Raw genomic sequence first — 19,637 nt, 5'->3', positions numbered from 1 at the left:
ACGTGCTTGGCCATAGCTAATTCCCTTCTTGCCTCCTTGAGTTGTTCCTCCAAGGGGCCTACATCTACTACTCCTTTAGATTTAGCTATCCTCATCCATGTGTGGGTTCGTACTCTTTCTTCTTCCAATGCAAAGAAGAGCGGTGCTGTGAAATTTTGTGGGATAATTTTCCCAGCCTCTAAAAAGTTATAATAAGAGCTCAAGCTAGGCTGGGAGCTAGGCTCCATGATGTGTTCTACTTCTGCTTCCCTTTGTGGTGAGGTGGCTGCCTCCCCCTCCATTCTTTCGGTCTCCTTGAGCCTGGCTAAAGTTTCCTGTAGAACTACTTCAACATCCTGTAGAGGGGTTTTTGACGCTGACCTTTCCATTCTCTCCCTCCAGGTAGTTGTCTTGGGGCTCCCCCGCTCATAAGTGACTGATACTTTGGAGGGGGACTTCTCCCTTGGCGAGGTAGGGGTGTCTTCGATGGTAATTGGGTCTTTAGATGGAGGTTGGGGCCTGCCAGTTTTAATTCTTACACTTCTCCTCGCTTTGAAATACAAAGGAGTCTCCCTTTTGTGTTTCTCCTTTGGCTTGGGAGAGGTACTTAGGGTGGCCAGCACAGCTGCTGCCTCCCGAGCAAGAATTTTGGCCGTCTTCTCCTTTTGTGTTCTTTTCTCAGGACTTCCTGTAGAAAGCCCTGTAGTGGCTGATTTCTGGCTTTCTGTAGAAGTCGTTTTCAATTTTCCTGTAAAACAGATGGCACCGTTTTACCCTGCTTGGCTGAGGGTGCTTTTTCTTTCAATTTTGCTGAGGCTGCCTTAGAGGTGCCCTCACTGACATGGACCTTTTCAGTCCTTTCCACCCTACTCTGTAGTCGTTTCCCCCTGGGGGTTAATGTGGTTTTGTCATCCTCTATTTTGGCAGCTTGTTTTTCCTCTTGTTTTCCCTTGTGCTCTTTCTTTGGTGCTTTGGCCATGGTTTCTTGGCCTTTCTCTTTCTTATCTGTTTGAATTGATTCCTTCTCCTCGCTGCTGGAGGAGGTGATCTCCTCAGCCAGCACTTGGATGTCATCATCCTTAGTCAAATTTAGGAAGGTTTCCCAGGAGAGAGGGACGGTATATGTGTGAAGTGCATCTTCCACGAGGAGCTTAATGAGCCCATGATGGGCTATCTGATCTGGCGTCCCCTCTCTCAACTTAGTGGCACACTCGCTCATGGACTGCAGGAGGAAGTAAGGGATGCTCAACTTTTTCTCTGAGGGTAGGTCCATTTGGTGCCTAAGTTCTGTGAGCAGCCGAAAATGGTATCCATACACGATGCTGAACCACCCCTCGCACATGATATATTTCATAATTTGGAGGCTAACCTCACTCCAGAACGGCTATAGGCTGGTTCTTCACACTCCATTCTTGTCTTCTGATAATTGCTCCTCCGGCAAAAAGAATTCCTTCTTAGCCTTCTGGCCCAGTTTGCTCTCCTCCTTATCCCAAGATACCCCCATCGGTAGATCAGTGACCCTGCTAATGAACTGTGGGGTGAGTCTGAGGGTCAAACCTCTGAAGTTGACAACAGCCAACGTTTTGGACTTTGGCTACAAGGATCGCAAGAATTCCTCTGCAACCTCGTCATCGTGACCTTGAAGCTTGTCACAGAATGACATCCACCGTGCACGAGAAAACAGGTCTACCACCTCAGGGGTTTCCCGTAGCTTCTTGGAGTCTGTAGGCTCTTTCCTAATGAACCCACCCAGCATGGTAAAAGCTCGCTGTGTTGGCCTGAGCTGGCTGGCGCGTATAAAAAGATGGATCTTTGGGATTTCCTTAGACAGAGCGCAGAGTTATGCCTCTATCATGCACACAGTTTATAAATTCACGACTTTCTACAGGTGAGCCTTGACAGTGGCTCAATTATGAACCAAACCCTGTAGAAAATCCCGCATACACACTACGACAACAATTCTCATGCAAAAATAAGAAGACACTTGCAAATTCATGCACAGACTGAAATTACGGTTTTCTACCCCTTTGATACGTCGACTTCACCACCTTTCGAACCAATTGCATGGGAGGACTATGTTCAGGCTTACCTCGTTCCAGACTTGCCACCTTTGACGTGAACAGTTTAATTTCTCCATAACGTTGAGCTTCTTGTAGCGTAGCTTCCTGTAGAAGTCATGCACGGGTTCTGGGGAGCGCTTCAGTGGTTCTGGGCCTTCTGTGCAATAACAGGACGTTTGAACAGGCCGAGAACTCGGAGTATCAAACTTCAGGAAATTGCGGATGTGTATTCGGCTGTAAAGCGGTTGGGAATAAATGAGTGTAGTGCACCATACGTGATCTAGCCGGTAGATTTGAATCTCTGCGGAACTTGTGGCGTGGGGGTGAGCTGTCCCTGTCGGCCCGTTGGCCGACGTCACCTGTGATCATTCCACTGCATGTCTGCCTGACCGCCGAATCATTCCCTGCATATCTACCGCTGCCACTCCTGTTAGATCGCCGCTTCTCTCCGACTGGACTCTTCCCACGTGTCCATTTCCTGCCTCGTCGACACACCCAACGCTTTTCGGATCGGACGAGGCCGTCGGGTTGGTTGTGGTGGCCAGTTGAATGGCTACTTGACTTGCTCAACCCATTCATTTTCATATTTACACACATTTTAAAGCATTATTCATGTAATTTGATGAAACAGGGCGAGGCACTTACCTGTGCGGTCGTGACGTTATTTTTCTCATGCTTCAGGACGAGGGTGAGGGATCCGCTTGCTGCCGCTTCATGCACAGGCACGGGAGCTCCTTTTCGCTGTTTGCTGCTGGTTACGAGACCAGTTACTTGGCTGTGGATGGTGCATGCACCGGCTCACGAGTTTCAGGTATCTTCATGGCATGCGCTCTAGCCGGATCAACTGCTACAAGATTCCTGTAGGACATCCTGTAGCCGTTTCTCCTCCTCGGGTGCATGCTGAAACGGTGGAGTCACGTTCATGGTTGCAGGGTCTTCAGAATGCCTTGACAGGTAGCGCAGCGGCCTCGGCATGCTGTGGTTTTCATTTGAAAATGATTTCTTCTGAGAGTCCAACGTTCTAGTTTGACTGCGTAGGTATTTCAATCGTATGGCAGCAATGGTGGTGGAAGGAGGCGACAACAGTGGGTGATGGAGAAAAACATTGGTTGCATGCCTCCTTATTGGACTTCGGGCTTCAAATTCTTCTACACAGTCGGTCCTGGCCCGTCCCAAGATTCTACAGGAAGTTTCCTATAGAAATACAGAACTTCCTGTAGAAAGTCCTATAGCTTCCTGTAGGAGGCTAAACTATGACCAGACCGTGCCCAAACCTTGGAAGAGATGAGTGTTTCTGGAGGGAGTGCTGGTGAGGTGACCTGGTAGCATGGTAGGGACCCTTATCCTTGAGTTGAGAGGCCTCCTTTTCTGCATGGAATACCTGCAACTTGCATTAATTTCCAAAGCTTGAGCCTGTTTTTGCCTCTTTTTTCTTTTCCTTGGTTTTTTTTTTTTTTTTTTTGAGGAGACAGCAGGGGTGCCTCAATGAGGTTTTCACCCCTACTATCTGCCTTGGGCACCTCAGAGAGGTTTTCACCCAAGGATCTTTTTGTTTTTATTCCAATTTTTTCAGAGAGACAGCAGGGGCGCCTCAATGAGGTTTTCACCCCTACCATCTGCCTTGGGAGCCTCAGAAAGGTTTTCACCCAAGGATCTTTTTATTATGATTTTTTTTTTTTTGGATGCTCAGGGTATGCCCAAAACAGAGGTAGAACCCTTCTCTATGACCAGCACTGATTTTTCCACAGTTTTGATGAACTCTTGCCTCGAAAGAGGTTTCCTGTAGATCTTTAGTCGATGCCCATTGATGAGCATGGGGATGGCTTCCTCATCGATGGTCCGGATAAGAACAGACCCATTATCATTACACTTCTCCACTGCATATGGCCCTAACCATCTTGTCCTCAGCTTCCCCTTGAAATCCTTGTGTCTGGAATCATACAATAGCGCCCAATCTCCTAGTTGGAATTGCTTGTCATTGAGTTGTCGGTCATGCCATATCTTCCTCTGAAGCTGAACCACTTCTGAGTGGAGAAGGGCCTGCATTCTGTGTTCATCTAGCCCATTCAACTGCAATAACCTTTCTTGTTGGGCATGGCTGAGATCTAGGTCCAGCTGAGCTGCCATCCTCAATGTGTTGTACTCAAACTCTATTGACAGCAAAGCTCTCTTCCCATAGACTAGTTCATAAGGTGTGAAACCGGTTGTGGTCTTCCAAGTGGTGTTGTAAGCCCAGGTGGCCTCAACCAGGCGATCTGCCCAATCCTTTCTGTTGCTGCTCACCACCTTAGTCAAAATCCCTTCTAATGCTCTATTGGTGACTTCCACCTGCCCATTTGCTTGAGGATGATAGGGGGTGGAAGTTCTATGCTTGATCTTGTGATGAGCAAGCAAATCTTCAATTAAGTTGGAGGTGAACTGGCTTCCTTGATCGGTGACTAGCTCTCTTGGGTAACCAAATTTGTAGAAGATGTTTTCTCTTAAAAACTCAACCACCTTTTCTTCTGTCGCTGCTTTGATTGCCTTGGTTTCTGCCCACTTTGTCAGATAGTCTATGCACACAATGATGTAAGACCTTTGCCTTGAAGGAGGATTGATAGGACCCACAAAATCCATGCCCCACTTCTCAAATGGTTCAAGAGTCACTTGAGGTTGGAGAGGCATTTCATCCCTCGGGGTTGGCTTCCCCATCCTTTGGCATCGGTCACATTGGCTGATATATCTCTTGACATCTTGATGAGGCGTGGGCCAATAGTAGCCTGCCTGTAGAATTTTGAAGGCAGTCCTCTTGGTTGCAAAATTTCCTCCACAAGGCCCGTCATGACAGGTTAGGAGGATGTCAAAGACTTCCTCCTCCCTTACACAACGCCTTAAGCTCTGATTGGGGCCAAGTTTGAACAGGTTGCCCCCGATCCAAGTGAACGAGGCACTCTTCCTTACAATTCTGCTTTTCTCTTTGGAAGATAGATGCGGAGGGAATTGTGCTGAGACCAGATAGTTTGCTATATCAGCAAACCATGGGGAGAGTGCTGAGATAGCAAACAGATGTTCATCTGGCATCTGGTTGTCCACTATTCCATCTGCACCTGCAGGTAAATCCAATCTAGACAAGAAATCAACAACAACATTTTCTTTACCTGGTTTGCCAACGATAGTCAAATCAAACTGCTGCAACAGAAGTAACCATCTAATAATACGAGCATTCACATTTGGTTTATTCATTAAATATCTAATTGCATTATGATCAGTATGTACAAATGTTTGAGAGCCAGTGATGTAGTGTCGGAACTTGTTCAGGGCATGGACCACAGCTAGGAACTCTTTCTCAGTTACAGTATAGTTCAGTTCTGCCTTGGATAAGTTTTTGCTGACAAAGTATATGGCATATGGGAGTTTTTTTTCAACCTGTCCTAAGGCTGCCCCTATGGCTTTGTTCGAGGCATCAGTGTGGATGTGGAAAGGTAGGGCCCAGTTTGGACCTCTTAATATCAGGGCGGACACCAACTTATCCTTTAATTCATTCAGAGCCCTTTGATAGTCGTCCGTCCATTTGAACTCAACATCTTTTGCTAAGAGGCCAAACAGTGGCGAGGCTAGCTTACTGAAATATTTAATAAACCTTCTATAATATCCTGCTAAGCCTAGGAAACTGCGAACATCTCTTACTTTCTGAGGAGGTGGAACCTTTTTGATGAGAGCAATTTTATTAGGATCCACCTGCAATCCTTGGCGAGAAATGGTATGTCCTAGCACGGTCCCTTCAGTCATCAAGAATTCACATTTTTCCGGACTAAGGGACAGGTTCATCTCAATGCACTTGGTTAGAACTTTTCCCAGATTGGACAATGCTTCTTGGAAGTTGGACCCATAGGGAGTGAAGTCATCCATATAGATTTCCACCGAATCATGGACCAGCTCAGAAAAGATGCTCAATACTGCTCTTTGGAAAGTGGCAGGAGCGTTGCATAGCCCAAAGGGAAGGACTCGGTAAGCAAAGGTACCCCAAGGACAAGTGAAGGTGGTATTATCTTGGTCTTCTAAGCTGATTTGGATCTGGTTATACCCACTGAACCCATCTAGGAAAGAGAAAAACTTCTTCCCCGCTAGTCCATCCAACACTTGATCTATGAAAGGCAGAGGAAAGTGGTCTTTCTTGGTGGCTTTGTTCAGTTCTCGGTAGTCCACACAAATTCTCTACTTTCCATTTTTCTTGGGTACCAACACCAGAGGGGACACCCACTCGCTATCTGAGATGGGGTAGATGAATCCTGCATCCAATAGTTTTTGCAGTTCTTCTTTGACAATGTCCTTAAGGGCTGGATTCATTCTCCTCTGAGGTTGCCTGACCGGTTTACAATCTTCTTTGATGTAGATGTGATGGGTACAGACCGAAGGGTGGACTCCTTTCATCTCCTTATAGCTCCAAGCGAAAGCATCTAGATGACTAGCCAACAGACTATACAACTCCTTTTCCTAAGAAGGAGATAGGGAGGATCTGATCTTTAACGTTCTCTCGGGGCCAAACTCCACATTTTTTACCCTGGGAGAGAGTGGATCGGTCACACAAAGGTCCACTAAGGTGCTGGCTTGAGTATCTTCCACCAATTTCTCTAAGGACAATGCACTGGGAGGCGGATTCTGAATCAAGGTCTCAATCAAATCATCCTCAGTTTGAGGACCTCCCCTGGTGGTCTCTAAGGTGCACAAGGGTGCAGAGTACACCTCATCCTCTTCTCCTTCTTCCAACCAAAGTGGTAAGTCATGCTCTAATAGAGGTTGGGCAGGAGGGTATATGACTAGCTGCTTGGACATAGGACCATTTTTGATGGTCATGTTTCCTGCTCGGCAGCTTATGTAAGCATCCACAGTGGCTAGCCAAGGTCTTCCCAAAATAAGGGGGTATCTGGTAAGCTTTGCCTTTGGCTGAAGAACCAAGAAGTCCGCAGGATACTCCCAAGAGTCAACAGAGACCAAGACATCCTCCACAATCCCTTCGGGAGTCACGGTGGAGCGATCTGCCAACTGCAGGACTGTCGAGGTCTTCCTTAAGGAACCCTGAAGGTTGAGTTTGAGCATGGTATCCCTGGTCATCACATTAATGGCAGCCCCTAAATCAATCAAAGTGTGGGGTATGATGGTGCCATTGATGTGGACATCAACTACAGGACTCCCAGGATCCAAACACTTTGGACAGATTAGTTGCCCCAACATAAGATCAGACAGTTGTCCTATGACATTGATGGTTGAGGCATCTCTTTTTCGCCTGCCTGGGTGCCTGAAACACTTTTCCTTAACCAATTTGTTGTATATCGGTACATCTTTGATGGCTTGGAGAAGTGGTATTCTCACACACAATTGTTTGAGTTCCCCCAGAAGCTCATTCTCCTCTGGGTCGGGTTGTGTGGTTACTGTTAGTCTCTCAGGAAAGGGTGGAGTGGTCTTGGGTTCACTTTCCTGTTTATCTTCCTCGTCCTCTAGGGGAGGAGGTTGGCGATCCGGAAGAGTCTTCCCGGATCGCAGGTTGATCTCTTGGATCTCCACAGCATAGGTAGGGCAGGTTGTTTCCCTGGTATATACCTGCTGGGCCTGTCGGTTGTTGGGGTTCGGGTTCGGTTGAGCAGGCATTTGGGGTTGTCTCGGAGGAGTAGGAGGTAATGGTTGTGGTTGAGTTGGTGGTGGAGGCAAAATGGCAGGAGGAGTGTTGTACTAGGGCCTCCACCCCAGTTGAGGTGCATTCCACTGAGGCTGTGGCTGGACATGTGAGTGAAACGAATGAGTAGTGGGCTGAGTATGGTATTGATGTGGGTAAGACCATGGAGGAGGCACAGACCAGGGAGGATGAGCAGGGGGACCCAAGAAGGCATAGGAGCAGATTGGTTGGGGTTATAATAGGCTTGGGATGTCCCTTGCATCCCCTGCTGGTAAGGTCTAGGTCCATGCGGCCTTCTTTGGTTGAGGAAGTAGAGAGGTTCAGTGGGTGCCTCAGTTCCTTGGTACATGGCCTTAAACCCAAGTAAGGTTGGGCATTGGTTCGTGGGGTGGTCCTCCTCACAAATGAAGCATACCTCCACCGAGTGTAAGGGACACTCGTTCTTAGGGTGCTTCCTTGTACACCTAGGATAGAAGATGGCCAAAGCCCTCTTAGCTTCCTCTTTCTTTTGCTGGATTCAGAATGTATCAAGTTGCATAGCAATGGTCTGTCTCACCTCACTTTTGAGGTCCTCTAGCTGACTAACAAACTCATGCTTGGAGAAAGTAGCACTAGCTGAAAGGGGGTTTCCCCTACCTCTTTTCCGGGCTGCCCTAGAGTGGTTTCTAAACACAGTCTTTATATCCTCGTAAGTTAGTTGGTAGATGTCTCCTCCAGCTAGCATGTGAAGGGTATCTAGGAGGTCTTCAGGGACTCCTCGGAGCAGGACCAACTTGAGAGATTCAAGGTCAAGTGTGCACTTGGCCCGTTTATAGCTAAGTTGAAATATTTCCTCATAATCTTCTAAAGACTCCTCATTTCCCATGGTCATCCGAAAGATCTCTCCCTTGGCTTCCTTAGACCTACAGTAGTCCTGGTATTTGGTATTGAAAGCTTGCTGCATCTGAGCCCAAGTGGTGATACTGTTTCCAGGTAATCCCATGAACCAGCGTAATGCTGCATCCTTGAGAGTAGAGGGAAAGAGTTTCAGTTTTTGCTCATCTTCTGTATAGTCATAGGTTCGACAAAGGATAACAAACTCAAATAAGAAGGTATCAAGGTCTTCAGTAGTCAATCCATGGAAGTGAGGTAAAGCGGAGGGGCTTATGTTTTTCATTTTCATGTCTCCGTTGGTCTCTCGGATGGGAAAGACACTTTCTATTCTCTCATCTTCTCTTCCATCTTCAGCCATGGCTTCAGGTGGGATGGTTTCTAACTCTTCTTCTGGTATAGGATCTTCATATGTCTCAGGAGGCTCGCCTATGGGTTCTTTTGGATCACTATCACCAAATAAGAGAGAAGGGTGACTCAGTGAAGTGGTGGGGTTGTTGGGTAAGAATTTGCTGGTTTTATCTCTGTTCCTACGAGGCATGAAATGGAAAGGCTTTCGATTGCTTTTTGCTTTTTCTACTTGTACCTGCAAAACTAAAATAGATTGAACTGCAACTAGTTATCTTGCTGAAATGAAATGAAAGCAGGAAAGGACTAAGCTACGTTTCTCAAATGAAATTGCAGGAATGAAATGCTAGTCTACGCTTGCAGAATTGAAATTGCTAGTCTACGCTTGCAGAATTGAAATTGCTAATCTATGAAAGTAGGAAATATCTATTTTACTTTTGCGGAAATGAAATTGCAGAATGGAAATGAAATAAACTATTTAGCAGAAGGCGAGTGTAGAAAAATAGAAGAAAAGCAACAATCACCAATACTCTGACGCTTCCCCGGCAACGGCGCCAAAAAGATGGTGGGCTCCAGTATTGTAGCAATAATGCTGCAACTCCTGGGACTCCCTTCTTTACTCTTATCAACCCGGTAGTTCGTAACAAACTTGGAAGCGGCGGTGCTATATGCACAAGTACTAGCTCTTGCCGCAACTGTCACTGGTCAGCTGGCACAAGTCCGCTAGGGGCTCAAGCCAACTTCTATGAGCTCTTAAAAGAAGCTTTGTACCTGATGGATGGAAGCTAACTCAAAGGAAGCTGATCTACTTGCAAAAAGAAACTGAAAGTCAAAGAGTAACATAAACCCTAACAAACCCTAATTCTACCAGCTAGTCCTACTGATTCAAAGGAGAGGATGCAAACTATTGAAAAATATGCCATTACTTCTACAAAGGTGAAATGCACATGCCTATGCTATCTCTATCTAAAGAACACATATTTTTTGTATTTTTGATTATGTTATCAAAATTATCATACATGTACTTTTAACTGGCTTCTTATTGTGCAGGGGTGGATCAAGGAGGAGAAATGCTTGGAGAAGGTTGGGAAGGTTCAGAGAGGGTCTAAGGAGTCCCTAACACCCTTCCAGAGAGTTTCACCAAGTTTGGCTATCCAACAACCTCACTTGTGAGCTTCTACAGGAAGTCTGCAGGGGTTCTACAGGATGTTTCAGGGATTTCTACAGGATGTTCAGAAATTTCTACAGGATGTTCTGACATTGGATTTTGGAAGATGGGTGAGTGAAAGAGGATGCATGAATGGATAGGGAGGTAGGGTAGGGGTCTGAGATGACCCAGTGACTGATGGATGAAGTGATGAGAGGGTGTGGAGAGCTAACTTGTCTTAAGGAAGGCTAAGGCAATGGAAGAGCAAGAAGGTAGGGTTACGTGGACAGAAGAGTAGTTGTGAGACAAAGAAGCTAACTAGGAGATGGAGCAGCTGGCCTGGACGAAGCTTAGGTGGATGAGAGAAAGATGGATATGCCCTGCACGGTGTGCACTTAACTAAATCAACCAAACCCTGCATACAATCCAAATCTTAGCTAATCTATCAAAACTGCCAACGAAACAAATGAACAACAACTTTATTTCCAAAGAGAACCATGTACAACACTTAATCAAAGGAACATCTAAAAAGGTCTGAACGCATGACTAACTTCTACAAATGAAAAACATTACACCAATGATTGCATGGCCAAGAAAACTAGTGTTTTTGTTGAGCAGCACTGGTTCCACAGTTCCAGCCCCTAATCCAATAAGGGAGAGGTGAAACTGAGAGTGTAGGCAACCCTTTTATGGAGCTTTTATCAATATTTATCTTATCAGTCTGTTCTACACATTTGAAGTAATTCTATTCCTCAACAATAACCTACTTAACCAACACAACTAAATCTAGCTCAACAAACTTCGTTTCAGATGCATAAAAGGAAAATCACAGTGCTGAAAGGAAAGATAACAATACAAATAAGAAGGCCCTAGGCTCTCAGGTTGGGCCCAACCCCGAGAGCTATGGCTCCTATAAAAAATCTCAGAGCTGATATCAAATCTGACTGCTTCCCATTATCAAAAAATAAATCATAAGTCAAGAGTTATGCCAATAATGGCTACAAAAGAACAAAACAGAGCTAGTAGCACGTAGTGCAGAATATGCAAGAATTTTTCAAAAGTCATTTTCGAAGGCTGAAGCCTTAACATTTATACACTATTCGGCCCTAGTTGGCCTCCTAAATCTATGGGACTTGGCTGCCCAAACTGTGAGTGAACAACTCCTTCCAAGAAATCTTCTTGGCTGCCTTCTAGATCCGGTTTTGGTGGCCTTTGGAGCTCGGAGTTGGGGGTGAAGATCCTGAAGGAGGCTATTTAATGCCATAGACAACCCCCCCTACGAATCCTCAACCCAAGCTTGGCTGTCTCCTAGCCCATGTCTGCTCGGTTTTGCTTCAACATGTGTCAAAAAATCCTGAAATGAGCACGTGTTAGCCACCTAGGAATAGTGACTACCCTTATTCGTACAAATGACATAAACATACTAAAAAATAATGCATAAGTTATGAAAAATGAAGGATTGAACAAGGGTAGTTAGGCCAAATGAGCCCAAAATGTTACCAAATTTGGGGGCTCATCAAACGTGAGCATGAAGAAGAGGACATGCTTGCTTTACATGATCCAGTTACAGTAAACGCACTGCGGAACTGTGGCTTGCTGAAGTTTTTCCGCATTTCTAGTATGAGACAACAAATCAACTTGCTGCAGTATTTGCTCGATGCTTGGGATTCTACCAACCAGGTGTTCCAGATTAGGGGCAAATCCATCCCCTTGACTGTAGTGGACATCTATTTCTTGACTGGCTTGTCGAGGCGGGGTGCCCCCATTTCTTTATCAGGTTCGGCCCGAGGAGGTGAATCTATGAGAGATTATGTTCCCCGGTATTGTAGAGAGGGATCTCAGCTGAGTAAGGATGGCAAGATCATCATCTGTGATGTCACTGACAGGTCCCTCAGGACTATTCTGTTCACTTTTGGTAGGATGGCTGGTGGTGCAGCTCTTCATGTAGCCAACCGATCTTATATGCAGTATGCCTTGGAATGTCTCCAACCGAAGGTGTTCAACTGGTGCGATGCAATACTTCTTGTGATGAAAGAACAATTGACCAAGGTGAAGAGTGGGAGGTTGAAGAACTTTGGGTATGGTTATATTTTGACCGCCTTTGCCTTGGAAAAGATACCACTGATGCAGCCGTAGTATATTGCACTCGATTTACCTTCACCGACTGAACCACGTATGCAAAGATGGGTCGACCATATGTCTAGGCATGCTGGTCAGTCTCATATTTCATTTTCTGATACCTTCTTCGGGTGGTTTGATCGTTAGGAGATGGTTTATTCCGAGTATCCATATGCTGGTATGGACTTCCGGGGTGACCCAGATTTAGTACTGCCGACTGGCGAACAGTGGGGTGCCATCGGTAAATTCTTTGACCATATTCCTATTTATCGTTTTTCTTTTATAATGTCCTTGTGCTTTATTCTGTCAAGACTTAATCAAACTCATGTGTTCATGTAGATGTTGGTCCTGTTCAGCTAGTAGTACGCCTGAGACTGCAAGTTGCCGCCCCAGCAGGAGAGGCTGTTGGAAGGGCTATCCTTTGCGACCTCGATGTGGCCGAGACTCTCACAGCATTACAGGAACAGGTTGAGGGCCTCACTCTTAGTATTCTAGATGTGAGGACTGACGAGCTGCCCTTGAGGTTGCAGCGACATACTACTGGTGTGCCAAGACGATGGACTCGGCTCTTATGCATGATTGCACAGGCTGTGACTTGCTATCACGAGCATCATTAGACTAGGGTGCCCCCTAGCGTTTTGAGTTTTGGGTCATTTGACCAATTTTGTCTTGGTTACAGAACATTATGTGTAAACCATAAACAATTATATATATATTTTTGATTTTCGAAGTTTTATTTTGGTTAAGTTACATGATCCAAATGCAAATATTGATGGTATGCTTCTTTTTATAAATGTTGCAAATGTCTATCTAACACATAATTTTCCAATGAGTCAGTTAATGTGTTTATGGTTCTGGAAATATGCTGATATTGAATAAAATCAAATTGCCTTTCCAAAATCTTAACCCTTAGGAACATGCGATAAGTAGCTGGATTTCAGACAGAGTAGATACCAGTGAGTTGTAGTATGACGAGTTGTGAGTCTAGCCTGACAATCAGTCGGCGTATACCATGTGTGATGGCATTAGAGAGAAGTTCTATCAACGCGCTATATTCAGCGATGTTATTCATTGATCGACCAATACATACCCCTCTAAGACTTACTAACTCGTCGCTTGGATCAAAAATGGCCCAGGCCGTGGAAGATAGGTTCCGCGAACTACGACTCGCTCCGTCGGCATATCCAACACATGACTCCAATAGGTTTGACATCTGCAGTGAATGTAAAAAGTGGATAACTTGACCAAAACAAACATTTTAGCGAAAACAAAAACATAACAAAAGCATATAGGTTACTATGCTGAATCACGCATAGTAACGCTTGAGGTACAACTCGTTACGAGGTTGTGCCAGTGGAATCCCGTCATAATCCATTAACTCGTAGGCTCCTTTTGCTAACACTCGCTTAACAATATAGGGGCCCATCCATAAAGATTTGAATTTACCTGCCCCCAATTTATCGGATTCTTGGTCATAAAGCAAGACCAAGTCACCTTCTGAGAAGACACGGGGTTTGACATTCTTGTCGAACTGCGCCTTGACTCGTTTCTTATGGGCTTCATTAGCCAAAGCGGCATCACGACGGGTTTCATCCAATTGGATTAGTTCCAAGAAACGAGCCTCCTCTTCTGAAGTCCTGGGGAGAAGGTCAATTGCGAGTTTGAGGGATGAGATTTCACACTGGATTGGTAAGACTGCTTCCAGGCCATATACTAGTTGGAAAGGTGTAAACCCGGTTGCATTCCTTACCGATGTTCGGTAAGCCCAAAAGGCTGAGTATAGGATTAGGTGCCAACTTCTTTTGTGAACTCCAATCATCCTTTGCAGCATGCGCTTCAGGACTTTGTTGATTGCTTCAACTTGTCCGTTGACTTGTGGGTAATATGGAGTAGAGCTGTCGTGAGACAACCCTAGTTTGGAAGCTAATTCGACCATCATGTGATTGCGAAAATGTGATCCATGATATGTGACTATAGCTTGTGGGACGCCGAATCTGGCGACTACATGATTGAAAAAGAAAAGGGTAGCTGTTTCACCAGTATTATCTAATGTAGGCATTGCCTCAGCCCATTTGGTAAAATAGTCAACTGCGACTATGATATACCCATGCCCCCCGGTCAAGGTGGGGTTACATGTCATGAAATCGATGCCCCATTTGGCGAATGGCCCGACAGTAACTATTGGCTGCAGAGGTGCGGGTGGTCTTCTAGTTTTGCTATTGAAAATTTGACAAGCATGGCAACTTCTGATTGCATTTATGCAATCTTTGAACATTGTTGGCTAGAAGTATCCTGCTCGTAATTTTTTTTTGCGCTGTAGCATAACCGGATTGATGCCCCCCACACGCACCTGAATGGCAATCATTCAGGACTTTTTCAGTCTCCTCATGAGTGAGGCACCTTCTCAGAACTGTATCGATACCACGACGGTAAAGTGTATCACCGACGATCATGTAGTCTTTTGCATGGTATCGAATACGTTTTTGTTCGGAGCGAGAGGTATTTGGCCTATATTTCTGGGTTTGGAGATAAATGATTATATCCCCATACCACAGATTGTTTGAAGATATCAGAAACAAATTTTCGTCCACGATCGTTTCTTCGGATGTTTCATCGTTGGATGACGATGGGAGATCGCATAATAATTCTGCGAAAACCAGAGCTTTCTTTGACTTGGATTTTACAAATTCCAGATCAAACTCTTGTAGAATTGCTATCCATTTTGAATATTTGCCCCCTAGCAACTGTTGCGACAATATATAAGTCATGGGGTTACAATATGATAGAATGGTAGTTTTTCGAAAGAGGACGAAGTGTCGAAATCTTTGTATTGCTTGAACAGCTGCGAGTGCTAGCTTTTCAACATAAGAATATTTGCTTTCTGTATCATTTAAGTTCTTACTTAAATAATATATAGGATGTTCAATTCCGTTGTCTTCTTGAACTAAAACCATTGCGATGGTTGTATCCACTGCAACCAGATACAGGTTAAAGTCTTTTTGATAATTGGGAGCATACATTAATGATGCTTTCATTAGGGATTCTTTTAAAGCATCAAAGGAAGCTTGCGCAACCTGATCCTAGACAAAGGGTACTTCCTTTTTCAAAAGACACGTATAACCTTTAGCAAGTTCGGCGTAACTTGGAATGAACCTCCTCAGAAAGTTTGCTTTCCCTTGGAGTTTCTGAATCTGAAGCAAATTTGAAGGTGAAGGCAAATTTATGATTGCCTCAACCTTACATGGGTCGAGACGAATCTCGTCTTTCGAGACTAAAAAGCCAAGTAAACGACCAGAACTGACACAAAATACACATTTGTGTGGATTGAGTCGTATCTTGTAGTGTCGGCAACGTAGAAATATCGCTCTTAAATGCTGCGGATGATCAGTCCGCTTTCGCGAATGAGCCAGAAGGTCATCGAGGTATGGTTGAACGATGTTTTTGATGTCATGGAAGGCATAATTCATTGCCCTCTGAAATGTTGCCCCTGCGTTCTTTAAACCAAAGGGTAATTTCCGATATGCGAATGTGCCCCACGGACAAATAAATGCAGTCTTTGACTGGTCCTGTGGTCGGATATTTATTTGATTATATCCAGAGAATCCATCCATAAATGAAAAGATTTCACATCCGTCGCATTCATCAATTATCTGGTCGATGAAGGGTGTAGGGTAGTTGTCTTTTGGACAAGCTTGATTTACATCCCTATAATCGACGCACACTCTTATTGTTCCTTGTTTTTTCATAATAGGGACAATATTCGATACCCAATCGGTTAGAGGAATTGGGTAAATGAAACCAGCATGGAGAAGTTTTTCAACTTCTGCCTTAATGGCAACGACTTTCTTGGGGTGCACCTGCCATAGCCATTGTCGTAATGGTTTGACATCTGGATACATCTTGATTTCGTGTTCAACGATACTCGAGTCAATGCCTGGAATTTCACTATATGAACAAGCAAAGACATCTCTGAATTCGCGAAAAAGAGCGTTATATATTTCCAGTTCTAAAGGAGAACAACATTTTCCAACATAAATATTCTCTACAACATCTGTTTTGGTCGAGATATTTATGGCGATAGTCTCTTCAATGTTGGACAAGTTTCGCTCAGAATCCACCGTGTTTACAGTATTTGATAGAAAATAAAAAACTGAAGGATGATAAAGGTCATCAGGAGTATTTTCTTCACAATCCGGAAGAAGGGAATGATGTTGGTAATCATCCCATGGTGCCCCTTCAATTACAATTGATTGAACAATTCCTTCGTCGGTGACATGCACTCACGACCAAGGATCTGAAGGGGTACCATATTCCTTAGACCTATCCATCCAAACGCTTGATGAGCGTTGATTTGGGTTTGCCTCCCATGCTAGGAACATTGATTGCTACAATATTTCTGTTGGGCTTGGAGGCAAAACCTGCGCATGATCCATGTCGATATCATTTTCTGAGATCTTTTTAGAAGATATCATATTGCAAGTTCCTACTGACGCCACTTCTGCCAAATTGATTGGAGTTGGAAGGGCAAAAGTTCCCATTAGTATAGGATCTTTTAGTAGGCCTACTCTGATATTTTGAAGCGAATGGTGGCTTCCATGGATCATTGGAATGCTTCCCGTAACTTGAGAACCGTTGGGGAGGAAATTTTGTTGATCGATGATTGTAATCCCTCCTTGAAAGGGAAATGCAATCTTACTAAAATAGGTCGACACAACAACAGCCATAGAATATATCCATGGTCTTCCCAGTAGGATGTTGTAATCGAGATTTCCGTCGATTACCTCAACATCTATTTCTACTGTTTTCCCTCCTAGTTCAACCTTCAAGTTATTTAGAATACCATATGGGGTATATGTTCGTCTGTCAAATTCTTTTAATGTCGTCGAAGATCGTGACAAGGTTGGAGATCCTAAAGTTTTCCAGCAACTCATCGACATAATACATGTAGATGCCCCCTCATCAATAATCGTTCGATGAACAGTTTTGTTGAGGGCTTTCACTTGAACGAGGAAAGCTAGTTGAGCTGGTAACTGAGGATCGTATCCTTTATGATCGAAGGATACAAGATTGGAATCCTTTGGGTCTATCCCACCAATGGCTAATAATAAAGCTTGTTTTTGGGATGGGCAATTTTGTAGTACCTCAAGAGTCGACATAGCGGATGGCGATTGGGCCAAATATTCCACTATATTATAATGCTGTGCTGCTCTAGCACGGGGATTAAATGTCGACTTGTGTACTACTCCCTTTGGCAGTTTTATTGTCAACTCGGGAATGATGGGTGGCGCAACTTCTGTTGAAGTTGTTGCCAAACTACTAGGTTGATCTTTATCCTTGTTGTTCAATAGCTGTGGATTCCCATAATCTTTGTTCCTTGTCGATATCAAAGCATCATTTTTCTGTTTGGAAACCGACAACATCAGCACTTGACACGAGGAAGCGTTTCCACTGTCAACCAGATTTGTCCCTGGATTCGGAAACAGATCAGTTAATACTGCTGAGGTCTTTGTATTCTTGAAGAATTTTTTAAGCTTAGCTCTATGTGGACAATTTGCGGTCCAATGATCCTCATCGCATATGAAGCATGGATGATTTGGTTTCCTATTTCTAGGAGGGTTTGCAGAAGATTTTTCAGGTCATGATTCTGTTGGAAATAATACTGAAAGGGGGGGGTGAATCAGTATTATCTAGCAATTTAATAAATCTTCCTTATTTGATCTTTGAATTATTTTAGCATGTCAGTACCATAAAATAATGAGCATGAAAAACAGATAGTCACACCAAAGAACACAAGATGTAAGGTGGAAACCCAATGTGGGTGAAAACCACCTGCTGCAATATGTCTCTATCTTCTTTCAATTTAGAAACTTCTTTTACAATGATTTTGTACTGGTGCAGTCCTTTACCAGTACGCAGGCTGCAACCTGCAGAGAGCTACAACTCTCTCTCTCTCTCTCGTTTTCCAGTCTACTCCTGGAAGGGAGCTACAACCCCCTACTTCTCTTCATAAAGCATCAGATAATCAACAAGTACATAACATATATAGATCACTACAGATATTAGATCAGCAACAACAGAACTAACCCAGAACACCTTATCAATAGAGAAATTCAATCAACAGAACATCTTAAAACAGAGACGCAGTTTTTCTTTCTGTGGCCTGCGACCAGACGCCGTTAACCTTCTGCTACTCTGCGTCCACACGCAGATATCCTTCTGCTCCGCTGCGTGCCCACGCACTGTTCCTTTGACTGCTCTGCGTTCTGTTGCTTCAGGGACGCACCCAAAGATACTATCGCGCCGCGTCTTTCACTACAGAGACGCACCTAAAAACACTATCGCGCCGCGTCCTTCTGCTTCAGAGACGCACCTGAACCTTGATCGCCCTGCGTCCCCACGCAGGTCTCTCTCTATTGTGCTGCGTCTCGGCGCACTTGCCCTTTACAGTACCTGCATCTCGGCGCACTTTTCTTCCACTGAACCTGCGTCCCTTCATATATAAATGATATGAAGACTTCAAGACTAACCCAAACAGTCAGATCTACAGATCTGATCATGCGCCATAGAGATCACAGTCCATTAGAAGATTCGCCCTCTTAGATCTGGACTAGATCTCACCAAATAAGATATTCAACCAAAGACAATGCTCAATCCAAATGAACTCCTTTGCTTTATATAGGCAAGCTCCTCCCCAAAACATGGAACAATACCACGAGCCGACACCATAGAAACACAAAACCGTCGGCTAGATACCACACAAGAAACCCCCACATGCTTTTTCTCTGCCTTGAAATGTGTGCACTGGGTGGACGCACCCCCTGAACGGTTGGCCAGCGTCTCTGGACGCGGACCCTGCATGGTGTACCTGCGGGTACGCACCTCCTGAACTGGTTTCCTGCGTCCTTCTTAATTTTCAACAAACTGAGAGCCTTGCCACTGGAGTTGCCATCAAGTACAACATCTGTAACATACAGTCATACCAGAAAACATAATGCCAACAATCTCCCCCTTTGGACTTGATGGAAACCTTACAAACTTCAGCTTCATTCTCCCCCTTTGACATCAAGGGCAAAGGGTATGCTCCCCCTAAGCTCATGCTCCTCCAGATCTGCAACAAATAACCAGAGATCCACCATGAAAGAGATAGAGACATATTGCAGCTATTTCCAAGATCTCCTTCTCCATAATGCCAACAATGCATTATGTGCTCCCCCTGAGCCTGTACCACCAATAAGAAGATGTTCAACAATAAGATGATGCATCAACAACCCCCAGCTTTTGCCTGAGGTATTCAAACGTGTCCCTGGGCAATGGTTTGGTGAGAATATCAGCAACTTGTTCCTTGGAAGGAACATACTCCAACTTGACTTTCTGTTCAAGCACTTGTTCCCGGAGAAAATGGTACTTGATTGGTATGTGCTTGGTTTTTGAATGCATAACAGGGTTCTTTGAGATGCTGATTGCA

Source organism: Pinus tabuliformis, chromosome 5_2 (genome assembly GCF_031772625.1).
Source record: "Pinus tabuliformis cultivar Carrire ecotype Pingquan chromosome 5_2, CPIR1, whole genome shotgun sequence".
Classification (NCBI taxonomy): Eukaryota; Viridiplantae; Streptophyta; class Pinopsida; order Pinales; family Pinaceae; genus Pinus; species Pinus tabuliformis.
The sequence above is the reverse complement of the archived record's forward strand: the minus strand, read 5'-3'. Positions refer to the sequence as shown.